Raw genomic sequence first — 16,728 nt, forward strand, 5'->3', positions numbered from 1 at the left:
TACGTTGGTAAGATACGTAAGTCCATACTGGATATAGGTAGAAATAGCATTCTAAAAAATGTATTTTCCCAATGAGCAGGAAACAAATTGTTATTATATACAAGCAGAATTTTATAATTATTAAACATTGTTTTGAAAATAAAAAAATGTAAGACTTTTCTACAATACAGATGACATCACTATAGATGACATCTATTCCTTTCCAATTTTTTCAATGCACTGAATATTAGCTCCCCCTTCAAGAACAGGGAAAGCAATATGACAACTAGGAAAGCTGAGTGACAAGCTGTAAGGTCGCCACTCCAAGGGTTAAGAAACCCTTCTGACACCTATAATGCGCCTCAAGAACTGGGAAAGCTGAGTGACAACATATAACTGAGTGACAACCTAATCTTCCTGCCCAAAGACAGAGACCGCATGATGGATTACAATTACATTCCACACAACCAAACATACAGGAGAATACAACACCACATATTTATTACACCCAGTGATGTTTCCTCTCATGTAGACAATCTCTTTCCTCACCTCCTCCATTCAGATCAGACTGCCATGTTGACTTCCTTCAGCCATATGTTGTCTCTGCAGAGTTTGACATGCAGACATCTTAGTTTTCTACTTTTCCATTATCCTCTCCACCTTCTGAACACCCCATCCTGCCGCCCTCAATGCCGTGCCCACTGTCTTCCCCAATATTATACCACAGAAACAGTCTCCCTGAAAATACTAGTAACACACAGATAGTGCCCCCTTTAATAATTGGCACACAGTGCCCTGAAAGATAATTGCACCCAACAAATCTTACAGTAACAATGCTTCATACATAGTGTCTGCCAAAATAATTGTGCTCCCACCAATAGTATTAACTCTCTGCCAGAGAACACTTAGTGGTAACAGTACCCCCAATAGTAATAATGCCCCCATATTGCCCCCAGTAGTAATAATACATCCTTATAATGTGTGCCAGTGTAAAAAATGCCCCTTTATAATGAACCAGTACAAAAAATGGCCCCTTATAATGTCAGTACAAAAAGTATATGAATTGTGATATGCATTTATATGTGTATATAATATTATATAAAAATTTACATTATCCAGGAAAATGTTACTCCAGACATTGGCGAAGCACTTGATTCACTTATGAAGCCTCATCTTAAAGCAGTGCTGGTAATGTATACTATATTTTCATAATTTGTATCCTAGTTTATTATTTTCTTTAGGAAATGTCTCGTTTGTGAGCTTGATAGGACTTCCCAACCAACTTATAAAGGGATTGCATGAGCGAAGGATCACACTTCATACATTTTCACACACTCATTTATGCATTTTCTAACAATTATTAAAGAATCCCAGCAATAAATTATGTATTAAAGAATCCCACCAATAATTTACATTATATTGCATGTCATTTAACACTATGGGACACTTCTTAAGACCATCATATTGTATGCCGGTTTGGATTCCCCCAGTGTAGCTGGAGGATGAGCCAAATTTATGCAGAGGCAAACTCCTCTCATAGATCTGGCGAATCTTTATGCGACATACGTTAATCTACAGCAGACTTCTAGCTGCCATAGATATGTCTTTACTCACACCAGAAAAATGGCGTGAATAAAGATAACCCACCCACTCCACGCCACGCCCGCTTTTCTCGACACTCCTAAAAAGTGGGTGAATAGGAAAGAGTGCAACAAAATTTGCGACCTATTTAAGCTACAAAAAGTGGTGTAAATAGATTAGAAAACGCTCCCCGATATTATTTTAGAGAGAGTAACACAGGTTGAAAAAAAGACATATGCCCATCAAGTTCAACCCTTCTCAGATAAATTATACATTATGTTACGTTCATATCTGCGCTAGTTATGTCCGTTGTTATTTTCTGTTCAGGGGCGGATTGGCCATAGACCCAACAGGGGGCCACCAAAAGCTCACCTGATGGCCCCAGGCCAGGTACATACTGTAATGATCTGATGCTCAATGGACACAGTTACCCTCCTGAACTCAACTGTATTACCATCCTCAGGACGATGATACAGTTGAATACAGTGGAGAGGGCAGCAGTATATTGTGCTGCACTGTGGTATTTGGTTCTGCAGTGGCGGTACGTTGTGCTACACTATGGTATTGCAGGCCCTGTCTACTTCTGTTGTCCCTGCCTACTTATGTTGCCCTGCCTTCTATCGATTTAGTCCCACCTACAACATGGGGCTACTTTGAAGTTTTTTTCCAGAGCACCTTTAAGTTGCCAATCTGTCCCTGGCTCTGTTAGAGGGGCATAAAAGCAAAAATAAAAGAAGTGCCGGATTTAGCACATAACAGATGATAACAGAGCTGAACAGACCCCATTGATAATTACCCCTTAATGGATTCTGCAGTATTTGTATATGCATTAGTGTGCCAGCTGAGCTCACTCCATACAAGGTGTCCCAGCAGTGACCGGGATTGGTGATGTCGCCGATCCTGGTCATTTAATCCTTCAGATGCAGTTACCAATAGTGACCACGGCATTTCTGGGGTTAGACTGAAGAACGAGTCTCTCCCTGTCCAATGATCGGAGCCTCCACAGCAAAATCATTGGGGTCAGATTAATTGCCATGACAGCTTTGGCCTTGTGAAAGATCCCAAGCCAGCAAAGGAGGCAATATGGACAATCACAATACATTAGTAAGTGCCTTGTATTAACTTTCTCTACATGATAAATGCCACTTGGTGAAAAGAGAGAACCCCTTTATGGGGATAATGTGGTCCTTTCAGTTTCCGTACAGGCGTCTGCTTTTTTTAGCGTAAAAACATCCTGCATATAGGCCTTTTTTTGTCCACTCTTTTTGTCGGAACCTGCACCAGACAGAGCCTCCAAAGTAGATGTGAACAGGCCCTAAATTGTTAGATTAATTATAAGAATGTATAATGATTACGATAGGAGACTACAATGTGGTAATGGATCCACTCAGGGATAGAATGTCTAGCAGAGGGGGAAGAACACAAAATGTAGATTTCTTTAAACTAGCCCAGGAATTTAATTGGACTGATGTTTGGCGCTTCCAGAACCCGGAAGAAACCATGTATTCCTGTTATTCTAAATCACATCAAACCTGGTCAAGAATAGATATGGCCCTAGGAAATAAAAATCTAATGTCTCAAAATAGGATTAAGATAAAGTATTTGCCTATGGCTTTATCAGATCATAGTGCTGTGGTAATGGAACTGGATCTGAATAAAAATAATATTTTGCCATTGTTTAAGTTTAACTCTCACTGGTTATTGTTGATTCCAGATAAAGAGAGTATAATGGAAGAATAAAAAAAAAAATTTCAGGAGAATAATAATTCTGCTAGCAGACTGATTGTTTGGGATACTGCCAAGGCATACTTAAGAGGACTGTTGTTTAAAAAGGTGAATTACTGCAAGAAAAGCACAAGAGAAAGAGGTAATGCATTGGAAAAAAAATCAGAAGAAGCAAGAACAACATGTATAACGCATCCCACTTAATATAATAGGAAAGTATGGGAGGAAGAACAGGAAAAGTTAAAAATATATCAACTAGATAGAAGTAGGAAAGAATTGCTTTTTCAAGGGATCCTGTTGGCTTCAGAGGGAGAAAAGGTCGGTATAATTATATAGTAAAAAATCAAAGAGGGAAATCCCGGATAGGGGCGATTAGAGATAAAAACGATAAAATAATTAGTTCACCGGAAGGAATTAAAGTGTTTCTGGAACATTTCCAGGAACTATATAAATCTAGGGTACAATATTCGAAACAAGATTTGGATCTATATTTAGACCAGATTGCTTTCAGAGAGATATCTCAGGCCCAAAAGGAATATTTAGAAAAATAAATATCGACGGTAGAAATAAACGAGGTTTTGGGCAAGGTGAAACCGGAAAAGGCACCAGGGTGCGATGGCCTTCCCTTCTAAATATACAAAACGTTCTCCCAGGTGCTAACACCAGAACTAAAAATAACACTGAATGAGGCTCATAAAATAGGGGATTTACCAGACTCTATGAAAGAGGCAATTATCACACTAATTCCAAAAAAGGATAAAGAACAATTAGACCCCGGGTCATATAGACCATATCCTTGTTAAACAGGGACGTTAAAATTTTGGCAAAGGTTTTGGCAGATAGGCATTCGAAGGTGATTAAAGTTGTAATACACGAAGATCAGACTGGTTTTATACCCGGCAGAATGATATATTCAAATATAAGAAGGTTGTTCCTTAATATTGAAGCCAATAGATTAGAAACAGGGGAGAAAGCTGTACTTTCACTGGATGCCCAAAAGGCATTCGATTGTATTGAATGGGAGTATTTATGGGCAGTATTGAAAAGGGTCAGTATAGGGAAGCGATTTATAAGATGGGTTCAGCTTATATACTCCAATCCAAGGGCTAGAGTGATGATGGATGGGAGCTTGTCCCTGCCTCTTGCCCTATATCGGGGCACTAGGCAGGGATGCCCTCTCTCCCCACTATTATTTGCTATTGCGATTGAGCCCTTGGCAAGTATAATAAGAAATGATAGAGAGTTTAAAGGCTTTCAATATCCGGAAGGAGAAGAAAAATTATTAATGTATGCGGATGATATTTTATTATTTATGCACAATACTGGGGATCAGTTTAATAGAGTAATAGATACAATAGATAAGTTTGGTTTGTTTTCTGGTTTAAATATTAATTGGGGGAAATCCCACATGATGATATTAGGAGATGCGCAATCACAGGGAGATTCAAGGGTGCATGTGCTTGAAAAACACGAGAGTTTTAAATATTTAGGTATACAAATCTCCGGAAATATAGAAGAATATGAAAAACTAAATGTACTCCCCGTAATAAAAGAACTTAGAACTAAAATGCATATTTGGAAAAGATTACCGATGTCAATACAGGGTCGGGTAAATCTAATAAAAATGGTTTTCCTCCCAAAAATACTCTATGTTCTACAAAATGCCCCATTGAGATTACCGCAGAATATTTTTAAGCTACTCGATAGCCTAATGGGGGATTTTATTTGGAAAGGCGCTATCCCTAGGATAAAAAAAAGAAGTGCTTCAGCTCCCAGTAAGAGAGAGTGGATTAGCTGTTCCGAACTGGTTTTTCTATTACTTAATAATACAATATGGTCAGATAAAAGGTAGCTTGAACTGCTTAGTGGGAAGGTAGGAAGTAAATAAACTGGGTTGGAGAGAGGAATGGAATCACTTAGAGGTATTGGAATCAGGCACACTAGGGAAAAATAATACAGCAAATAGAATATTAAATTCACTGGAGTATATATGGGTGGAAGTTAAAAAAAATATTAGAGATTAAAGGTTTTTTGCACTATACACCTATTTGGAAAAATTTAAATTTAAAAGGAATTGCAAACGATTAGGATTTATATAGATTGGGAAAAAAATGGGGATGAAGGCCAGATATTTGAGGAAGATAAACTGAAGGACTTTAATACACTGGCTAGGGAGTTCGGGATCCCCCAAAAGGATATTTATAAATATTTCCAGTTTAAGAATGCGTTGAGGACAGTGGTGCAGGTAGACAAATATAGAAGGGAAAAATCAGACAGATTACATAAATTTACCAATGGAGGAGAAAAAGGAGGAACAACTGCAAAAAGATATAGGATTTTGATGGAGGGAAAGAAAAAACGGATTATATTACTTGCCGGGAAAAAATGGGAAAAAGAACTACAGTCTTTTACGGAAGAGAAATGGAAAGATGCTCTTAGAAGCTATGCTATGGTGTCAGATATCACAGTTTTTTATAGTGCATAGATTGCATTGGTCCCCTTGGATGTTGAAGAGAATGGGTGTGAGAGCTACAGACAAGTGCCCAAAAAGTAGGGGAGAGAAAGCAGACTTAATACACTGTTTTTGGAGATGCCCTAGACTGTTTAGATATTGGACAGAAATAGCAGAGACAGTATTAGTATTTTTGAAGGTACAAATATTTGAAGATCCAGTAATCTGCATATTAGGGGCAACTGAACATCTGAAGTTAAACAAAGAGACACGACTGGTCCTGAGTAAAGTATTATTTCAAGCTAGACTCCTTATACTTAGGAAATGGGTAAAGGAAGATCCTCCGACAGTGGGACAGTGGCGATAAGCAGTTGTCAACTTGATTAAAGTGGAACGGGTGACGGAGTGCCATAGTAAAAAAATCACAAAAACTTGACGAAATACGGAAAAAATGGTTACTTTAGGGCTGGAAGTTCTTTTTTTTTTTTTTTCTTTGTTGTTTTATTTATTTTCCATCCCCCTCCCTCTCCTTAAGGGTGGTGGGTGGGTATCTGGGATGGAATGGGAGGGAAGGGAAAAAAGAAAAAAAAAGGAAAAAAGGGGAAAAAGTCACAATAATATTTACCAATTTGTAATATGGACTTTCATACTGTTGAATTGTTGTGTTTTGGGTATAAAAGTATATGTTTTTATAAAGTTGAAATAAAAAGAGTTAAAAAAATAATAATTATAACCCTCAATGTTTGCTATTAGATAAGCCTCTAGCCCTTTTTTTAAATGCTGACATAGTATCTGCCATTACTACCTCTAGAGGTAGGATATTCCACAGTTTGACTGCTCTAACTGGAAATAACCCTTTCCCGTATTGATGTCTATATATACCTTCACACCTAATGAACATAGCCTGGTCCTTTGTAAGGTCTTTGGAAAGAATATTAAATAAGATCACCTCTAAGGTGTCTTTTATCCAAGCTGAACAGGCCTGACTATTCAAGCCTCTCATTATAAGGGCTCATTTAGGATCCGTAAAACAAGGATACCAGCTGTGTGCGTTCCACATTTTGCAGAACAGAACGGCCAGGCCAGAAATGCCTATTCTTGTCCGCAAAACTGAGAATAATAGGACATGTTCTATCATTTTGCGGGGCCGCGGAATGGAAGTACGAATGCGGACAGCACACAATGGGCTGTCGGCATCTTTTACTGCCCCATTGAAGTGAATGGACACAAATATGCATTTGTTTGAATGAGCCCTAAGGCTGAGACTACTCAGTGATCTTGGGCGTGTTGGGGCACAAACCCCTTCTCTATAATTGTCGGGGTTCAAATTGAAATGTTCTCATGAGAACTCAGAAGAGCTGACACAGGCGCATCGCTGAATCAGATACACTCTCATACTTTATTCCATACAAGCATATATCTTTATACAGATAATCATAGACAAATCTGGCACACCGCCAAGGGGGTGGAAATCAAAACTAATGATTTGATTGGTTATTCATAAAAGGTAATACTTCCGCACCATACAAAAATAATTCTTCTTAATTAAAAAGTTTCTGCAGCATCAAAGTTAGTATTCGTTAGCAGCGCATCCCGAATTCAGAGAGAACATAACTCTCTTGTATGTCAGACTCTGATAATAAAGCGAGGGGGCTACTACCTTGGTCTTGCAGCTAGGAGCATTTGATCTATATACACAGAGACTCCCTAATCCTACCAGCTGGTTCATTAATTCTACGACATATGTACAAGATGGAGGACATGTTTATACTACAAGAGAAATTTAGACTAGAACCTTCAGAATCACAGGTGCATATCCATGAAGCAAACATAATTACAAGCGTAGAGACCAGCTACATACGTGCTTTTCTCAGAAGTCCCAGGTAGATGGGCGTGTTCTAAAAGAGGCGCTACCCTCAATATATACTACAAGAGAATTTAGACTAGAACCTTCAGAATCACAGGTGCATATCCATGAAGCAAACATAATTGCAAAAAACAGGATGGCTGCACACCATTATTCATACAAACAATAGAGCTAAGAAATGGGGGTAATTCTAAATAAAAGTGGTACAATACACTGCCCTGAATATTGTAGGCTTAAGTAAGTCCAAAGAGAGGCAGTATATTTAGTGTTAGGGACCCATCTGCGGAAGCCACCTTGACGCCAGGTAGATGGGCCCGACACATGTTTGAGCAAATATGTGCGCTAAGAGCTTCCATTAACTCATTTATAGTCGGTATTGTACCACTTTTATTTAGAATGACCCCGTTTCTTAGCTCTATTGTTTGTATGTATAATGGTGTGCAGCCATCTTGTTTTTTTGACATGTTTATACAAAATGGATTCTCATCCCTCACAGGCGCGACATGTGTGAATGAATGGGGTCCCAGCGGGGACTGGGGACTCGCAGCTGCTACCCCGGAATCACAGAAAATCCAACCATGCTGTCACGCCCAAGATCGCTGCGTAGCCCCAGCCTAAGCCTCTCATTAAAGCCCATCTCTGAACCCCTCCTAGCCCTCCCATGTCCATCATTGGATATGGAGTCCAAAACTGAATCCTATATTCAAGAAGTGGCCTTACAAGAGATTTATAAAGGAGTTATATTACATTGGGGTCACTGTTTTTTCTCTCTTTTTATAATATTATATAAATCTTAGTTCTAACTTAACACATGGTATTACAGGGAATCCCTGGGGTTGGTGACCATGTAGCGGGCATCGAATGTACAGTGATAAGTATGGTTTATATGGTTTGTTTATACAATATACCACCTTTTCCACAATACCCAAGGACAACTTATCTTTCTGATATATTTGGTATGTGACTGTTTCATGAAAATGTTGTGAAGTTAGCCTATACATGTGTCATACTATGGTCATTTTCTGTAGAACCCTCAATCACGATGGGTCTGAGCAGTTTGTTGTTTAGCCAATAAAAGATACAGTATAAGTTAAAACAACCCTCAATATCTGCTGTGATCTAAGTCCTAGTCCGGGCATCCATTTATGCAATGCAGATTTGTCATTCGGCATGAGCGACTGTTTAACTACAGCACAACAAGAGGAAAATGTGATACAGGGTAGGAGCTCAGGGAAAAGGACCAGGACGATGTGATACCCACTGTGGTGGTGAGAATCAAATCCATAGGAAGAGATGATATGGTTCAATACCAATATTATAGTTACATATAAATCTATTTTATTGAGAATAAAGAGTATAAACAAGGCAGCATATAGCCATACAGAGTTTTGTGATCAGCAGTATTCACCCATTGATGACGCCACAAATATTAAAGCCAAACAAGGGTGACGCATAAAAGGAAAGGTCTCACATACAAGGGGAGATGTTTTCAATCTGACGTTCACGTTGTAATAGTCCATCCTGGTCTAGAGTCCATGGATAGTAATGCAACAAATGTTTGGCAACTGTATGGATACATCATGACAGCTGTATAGGTAGAGGTCAAGTCAAGAATGCATAACATGGCATATGCCCAAATTAAAATGCCAAGGTGTAGGCCACATCAAAACCCCAAAATGCCAATATTATATTTAACACGTCCACAGATATTGTGTATTAGGGTCCATGTACAGTACCTCTTGTAAGAGTGGACACTGATGTGGTGAGCGAATATGATCCACAACGTCTCCAAGGTTTTGGATCTTTAGATGATTTTTAGGTCCAAAGAGCAATAATACAAAGTATTACTCATAGGCTGAGTTCACATCAGCGTTCAGCCTTTCAGTTCTCCTGCTCCGTTATAGGAGCAGCAGATCTGAAAGGACGGATTCGGCACATAAAGGAGCCTACAGACCCCATAGACCACAATGGGGTCTGTTAGGTTTCCGCTCAGAGGAAGATTTTTGAAGTGGAGACAAAAGTCCTGCCTGCACAACTTTTGTCTTCCCTTTAAAAATCTTCCTCTGAGAGGAAACCTAACGGACTCCATTATAGTCTAAGGGGTCTGTATGCTCTGTTTAGCTCAGTTCTGTGTCTAATCCGTCCTTTCCGTTCTCCTGCTCCATTATAGGAGCAGGAGAAAGGAAAGGCTGAACGCTGACATGAACTCAGCCTAAGAAGTTGTCATGATGGAAGTTCTCCGGTAAATACTTGTGCAGTATAAAAAAAATATTTAATATAACAGGCTCTTCCAGTGGAATAATTATAATATTGTGCCCAAAGGCATAAGTTCTTCATTCCTACAGTATTTTTGTATTTTCCCACATTATTGATGAAGAGAAATTTATCTAGAGAAGAGAAGTTAACTATACATACTCTATGTAACCAAAACTATGTGAACAAAACCAGACCACCATGAGCTTCTTGGCCATCCAATTCCAAAAAGCTTAAGCATTGATATGGAGTTGGGCCCCCCTTTTTGAAAAGGCTTTTCTAAAGATTTTGGTGCTTATGAAAATTTGCTCCAATTCTGCCAACAGAATCTTTGTGAGGCTAGACACCGATGTTAGATGGGAAGGTTTGGCTCGAAATCAGAGTTTCAGATCATCCCAAAGAATATGCAAAGAGGTATCTCCCAGGGAAATAAAACCATCTCACACGCGATACCTTTTGGAAGCGTCCCGCTCTGAATCAAAGTCCGACTTTTTAACAGGACTTGGGACCTGACAAGGGAAAATCGCCAAACTAAATATCACTCTTTAGACAGTTGTCTACGGCCTGGCCTCGCCAACATTTCTGTGTCTGTGAAAAAATGTCCTTGTTTCATTCGTGAGGATGTCTGTGAAGGACCTGTGTTTGGTCTGTGTGTAAATTTTTTCCCTCCGTGTGTCATCTGTAATCCACAGACATTGCTCAGATGAAAATTCATTTCCAGAGCATCAGTGAAAAATGGACACACTACGGCTGCTATCCACGTTGTGTATGTGATTTTCACAGACCCATAGACTTCAAAGGGAGTGTTTAGTCTGCATCACGGACCAAAGTAGTGCGTGTCTCCGTGATTCTTTTACTGACCCACAGTCAGTTAAAATATACTGATGTGTGAACGGACACATTCAAATTAATTGGTATGAGTGCTGTCTGCAGAAAATGGGCACGTGTGCTGCACATATCAGTGAAAAACGGAAATGTGGACGAGGCCTAAGGGTGCTTGCTCCTCATCAGTATAGAGTAGCCTTGGATGCAGTTTAGGCAAGGTTCTGCCTCTCATTAAAGGGGTTGTCCATGCTTTTAATATTGATGACCTATCTACCGGATAGGTCATCAATATGAGATTGGCGGGGGTCCGACACCCGGCACCCCTGCTGATCAGCTTTATGAGGAGACGGGTTTACATACTTTTGACCATATTTTTATTGATCAAATATCAGACAGACTTAAAAACCAGTAATGGCAGCATACATGCACAGGAAAAAGAAAAACAGAACCACAAATAAAGTGGCATGTGCCAAACTACAAGATATTATCCCCTGAGGAAGTGATAAGTGAAACGCGCGTTGGGGCTAGAAATACATTGGTATTATTTTCTACATTATGTATTCCATAATGAATTTTGCATCTATTACATTGCACTAAGCACTTTATTTGTAATGTAGGAAGGTGATTTTTTTCTTTGACTTACATTCGTCCTTAGGCCGAATGCACACGGCCGTGGAACACGGACGTGAGCGGTCCGTGGTATCCCGGCCTGGCATCCTGCTGACAGCAGGAGCGCACGGCGTCATTGGTTGCTATGACGCCGTGCGCTTCATGCCGCCGCTGCACTACAGTAATACACTCGTATGATCTATACGAATGTATTACTGTAGAGCAGCGGCGGCATGAAGCGCACGGCGTCATAGCAACCAATGACGCCGTGTGCTCCTGCTGTTAGCAGGATGCCAGGCCGGGATACCATGGACCACTCACGTCCGTGTTCCACGGCTGTGTGCATTCGGCCTTATTCTCACAAAGGGACTGCACTTTGCAATTTGGGATAAATCCCTTATCCCCCCCTTTTTTGGATAATGTTGAAGGAGACTTAATATGAATACTATTTATCAATGGGTCTTGTAGTTTGGCACATGACACTTTATTTGTGGTTCTGTTTTTCTTTTTTCCTGTGCATGTATGCTGCCATTACTGGGTTTTAAGTCTGTCTGATATTTGATCAATAAAAATATTCATTATATTATATGCTGTGTATTCCATTTTGGGGTGGTGGATTTGAGTCTATTATACACAGCAACTACTCTACTGGAAACTAGTGCAACTTTTGATGTGATACTTTTGACAATCCAGTGCCGGCCAATGGTCCGATGTCAGAGATGAGCAGAACAGATTTTCAGCCTCTGGTTATATACAAGGATATCTCCTTTCTGTAGAATCAGCAATGAGCTTGTAAATTGTAAGGAACAGAAACAAATGTCTATTAGTGGCATTCTTTTTCACGTCACCTAATAATAATTACTTTATATAATGATGAAAATGTTATTTCCCTTTATATAATTCAAGTATTTATTTCCTACAGCCGGGAGGTGATGTTCTTGGCGGATAGACAAAGAAACATAATACAGTTGTGGTAAGTAAGCGCCTTAATCTAGCTCCTATGGGTGCCAGTACACAGGGCTGCATCTGTACTCGCCATTGTTTCAAGTGTATACGTACAGGCAAATCCTTGCATTTAATAGCAGTCTGCATGCGGATCTCGCGGTCAGCCTGCACCCTAAGGCCCCTTGCCGACGAGCGTGTCCGGTTTAGGTCCGGATGCGTCCCGATGCATTGCGGCAAACCCGCGCGAGTAGGTACCCAATTGCAGTCAGTTTTGACTGCGATTGCGTTCCGTTGTTCAGTTTTTATCGCGCGTCTGCAATGTGTTTTGCACGTGCGTGATAAAAAACTGACTGTGGTACCCAGACCCGAACTTCTTCACAGAAGTTCAAGTTTGGGTTCAAGGTTGTGTAGATTGTATTATTTCCCCTTATAACATGGTTATAAGGGAAAATAATAGCATTCTGAATACAGAAGGCATAGTAAAATAGGGCTGGAGGGGTTAAAAAAAAATTACAAATAATTTAACTCACCTTAATCCACTTGTTCGCGCAGCCGGCATCTCTTCTGTCTTCATCTGTGAGGAAAAGGACCTTTGATGACATTACTACGCTCATCACATGGTCAGTCTCATGATCCATCACCATGGTGATGGATCATGTGACTGACCATGTGATGAACGCACAAAGAGGAGCATGCTGTGATTTTCACGCAACGCACAAGTGATGTGTGAAAATCACCGCTCATGTGCACAGCCCCATAGAAATTAATGAGTCCGGATTTAGTGCGGGTGCAATGCGTTCACCTCACGCATTGCACCCGCGCGGAAATCTCGCCCGTGTGAAAGGGGCCTAAAGTATGGATTTCAGAAATGCTTTTAGAGACAATTTGTCCACTTCGGCCTAAAGCCACATGGCCATATGGACGAAAACGGCACAGGATTTGCTAGATAACAACCTTCCATTGTTTTCAATGAGAGTCTGTGTTGTCATTGATGTGGCCACGGAAACCATGGTGGTGTGTGCACTTGCAGATTAACCCAGTGGAATAGGGTTAAAGCCACAATAGCATCTGCCAAATTCAAAAGTCCAAACTGTGTATTTCTGGTGCCATCTTTCTGATGTGTGGGGTGCTGGAGCCCCATCGAACAGATAGTGATGGCCTATCCTGAGTATAAGGCCTCTTGCACATGACCGTATGGCTTTTTCAGTATTTTGCGGTTCGCAAAAAATGGATCAGCAAAAAATACAAATGACGTCCGTGTGCATTTTTTGCGGAGCGTTACAGCTAGCCCCTGATAGAACAGTACTATCCTTGTCCGTTATTCGGACAATAATAGGACATGTTCTATCTTTGAACAGAACGGAAATACGGAATTGGAATGCATACGGAGTACATTCCATTTTTTTTGCGGACCCATTGAAATGAATGGTTCCGTATACGGAATGCAAAAAACGGAACGTAAAGGAAAAAATAAAACTTTTGTGTGCAAGAGGCCTAAGACATCCATATTAGGAGTTTTCTGGGAATACAATATTGATGACCTATCCTCAATATAAGTCATCACTATCTGATCGGTGGGGGTCCTACTCCAAGTAACCTACCGATCAGGTGTTTAAAAAGGTATATTGCCCGCCCATTAGTGTCAGTGACGTAACTGGGATAACTGCTAGGCAGAAGCCTTCCCCTGCGCGATACAGTGCAGGGCAAGGGAGAGCATCGGAGCATGAAATTCATATCAGAGGGGCCGCAAGTGCGAAAAGGAGGATGTCCAGGTTCAGCTCTGAACCAGGACAAACCCTTTAAAATGCTTGAAAACTTTGGAAAAAATTAGCATGAGAGTGTGTATTGCCCCCTGAGAGCAATTGGAAGCTGTTGGTGGAGTTTGGACATGTATTACACTACATAAAGTAGGCTTTTTTGTGCAATATAATATGCAGCGTTCATGGATGTGAACATAGCTTCAGGCTTCATGCACACAACCGCACATTTTTGGTGGATGTCTGATTCACATTTTTTGTGGATCACATACAAACCCATTTATCTCTATAGGTTCCATAAAAAAAAATGTACAGTCGTGGCCAAAAGTTTTGAGAATGACACAAATATTAGTTTTCACAAAGTTTGCTGCTAAACTGCTTTTAGATCTTTGCTTCAGTTGTTTCTGTGATGTAGAGAAATATAATTACACGCACTTCATACGTTTCAAAGGCTTTTATCGACAATTACATGACATTCATGCAAAGAGTCAGTATTTGCAGTGTTGGCCCTTCTTTTTCAGGACCTCTGCAATTCGACTGGGCATGCTCTCAATCAACTTCTGGGCCAATTCCTGACTGATAGCAACCCATTCTTTCATAATCACTTCTTGGAGTTTGTCAGAATTAGTGGGTTTTTGTTTGTCCACCGGCCTCTTGAGGATTGACCACAAGTTCTCAATGGGATTAAGATCTGGGGAGTTTCCAGGCCATGGACACAAAATGTCAATGTGTTGTTCCCCGAGCCACTTAGTTATCACTTTTGCCTTATGGCACGGTGCTCCATCGTGCTGGAAAATGCATTTTTCTTTACCAAACTGTTGTTGGATTGTTGGAAGAAGTTGCTGTTGGAGGGTGTTTTAGTAGCATTCTTTATTCATGGCTGTGTTTTTGGGCAAAATTGTGAGTGAGCCCACTCCCTTGGATGAGAAGCAACCCCACACATGAATGGTTTCAGGATGCTTTACTGTTGGCATGACACAGGACTGATGGTAGCGCTCACCTTTTCTTCTCCGGACAAGCCTTTTTCCAGATGCCCCAAACAATCAGAAAGAGGCTTCATCGGAGAATATGACTTTGCCCCAGTCCTCAGCAGTCCATTCACCATACTTTCTGCAGAATATCAATCTGTCCCTGATGTTTTTTTTGGAGAGAAGTGGCTTCTTTGCTGCCCCTCTTGACACCAGGCCATCTTCCAAAAGTCTTTGCCTCACTGTGCCTGCAGATGCGCTCACAGCTGCCTGCTGCCATTCCTGAGCAAACTCTGCACTAGTGGCACTCCGATCCCGTAGCTGAATCCTCTTTAGGAGACGATCCTGGCGCTTCCTTGACTTTCTTGGACGCCCTGAAGCCTTCTTAACAAGAATTGAACCTCTTTCCTTGAAGTTCTTGATGATCCTATAAATTGTTGATTGAGGTGCAATTTTAGTAGCCACAATATCCTTGCCTGTGAAGCCATTTTTATGCAACGCAATGATGGCTGCACGCATTTCTTTGCGGGTCTCCATGGTTAACAATGGAAGAACAATGATTTCAAGCATCACCCTCCTTTTAACATGTCAAGTCTGCCATTTTAACACAATCAGCCTGACATAATGATCTCCAGCCTTGTGCTCGTCAACATTCTCACCTGAGTTAACAAGACGATTACTGAAATGATCTCAGCAGGTCCTTTAGTGACAGCAATAAAATGCAGTGGAAAGTTTTTTTTGGGATTAAGTTAATTTTCATGGCAAAGAAGGACTATGCAATTCATCTGATCACTCTTCATAACATTCTGGAGTATATGCAAATTGCTATTATAAAAACTTAAGCAGCAACTTTTCCAATTTCCAATATTTATGTAATTCTCAAAACTTTTGGCCACAACTGTACAGGACACATGGATGCGACCGGACCACAAATTATAGAACCAGTCCTATTCATACTTTTGTGGACAATAATAGGCTTTTTTTTTACAGTAGGTCCTGTATAAATTGCGGGATACACATGGACCGCATTCAATTTCCGCAGTGTGCAGGAGGCCTAACAGGGATTTATCTCATCACCTTTCATCTAAAGGGTGTCCAGACTTTCAGCTAAGGCTATTTTCACTTCTGTTCTTCGTATTTTCAGTCTTCTGCTTCATTATAGAACAAAATAATGGAAGTGCCAGATTCGGCAAATAACTGAGGCAAACGGAGCCTGGGAGACCCCTCTGACTATAATGGGATCTGTTTGTTTTCCATTCAGAAGAACGGTTTTGTAGCAGAGAACTAAGTCCTGCATCCAGGACTTTTCTCTCCACCATTTTTAATGAATTCTGTGACAGAGGTCCCTGATCTGAAAGGAGCCTTAGCACATTATTCACATTATTCCATGATAATATGTCTAATATATGTAATATACTGTACACTCCTTTATTCTCCACAGGAACTCAAGCTTCCAACATGGAGGAATCTGAAAAATGAAAACTGACAAAATGAATCCTTTTCAGTCTTCTGATTTTCTGAAATGCTTTTTTATCATCTTTTTATAGAGATTTACATATTGTTTGTTTCTATTTTTTCTCCTTTCTTCAAACCATACAATAAATTCCCTGCAGATTAAACCTGTGTTCTCTTTTTTTTTATAAAACAGTTTTTTGTTTATAAAACTAAATTGTGTAACCTGTGAAGCTACCGAAATATGTCACATAATATCTCCTCATTATATGCTACCGACAGTGGTAAAACTGTATGTGAATCAATGATCATAGT

The 16,728-nt window shown here is 40.2% G+C and overlaps 1 long non-coding RNA gene across 1 annotated transcript; it reads left to right on the forward strand.

The window, feature by feature from the left end:
• Window positions 1-1,086: 1,086 nt before the first annotated feature.
• LOC120979648 lies at window positions 1,087-16,524 on the forward strand. The gene is made up of 3 exons (XR_005774349.1): window positions 1,087-1,167; window positions 12,214-12,264; window positions 16,403-16,524. It is a non-coding gene; the product is annotated as an uncharacterized LOC120979648 (long non-coding RNA).
• Window positions 16,525-16,728: the final 204 nt, after the last annotated feature.

The sequence above is a fragment of the Bufo bufo genome, chromosome 9, assembly GCF_905171765.1.
Source record: "Bufo bufo chromosome 9, aBufBuf1.1, whole genome shotgun sequence".
Classification (NCBI taxonomy): Eukaryota; Metazoa; Chordata; class Amphibia; order Anura; family Bufonidae; genus Bufo; species Bufo bufo.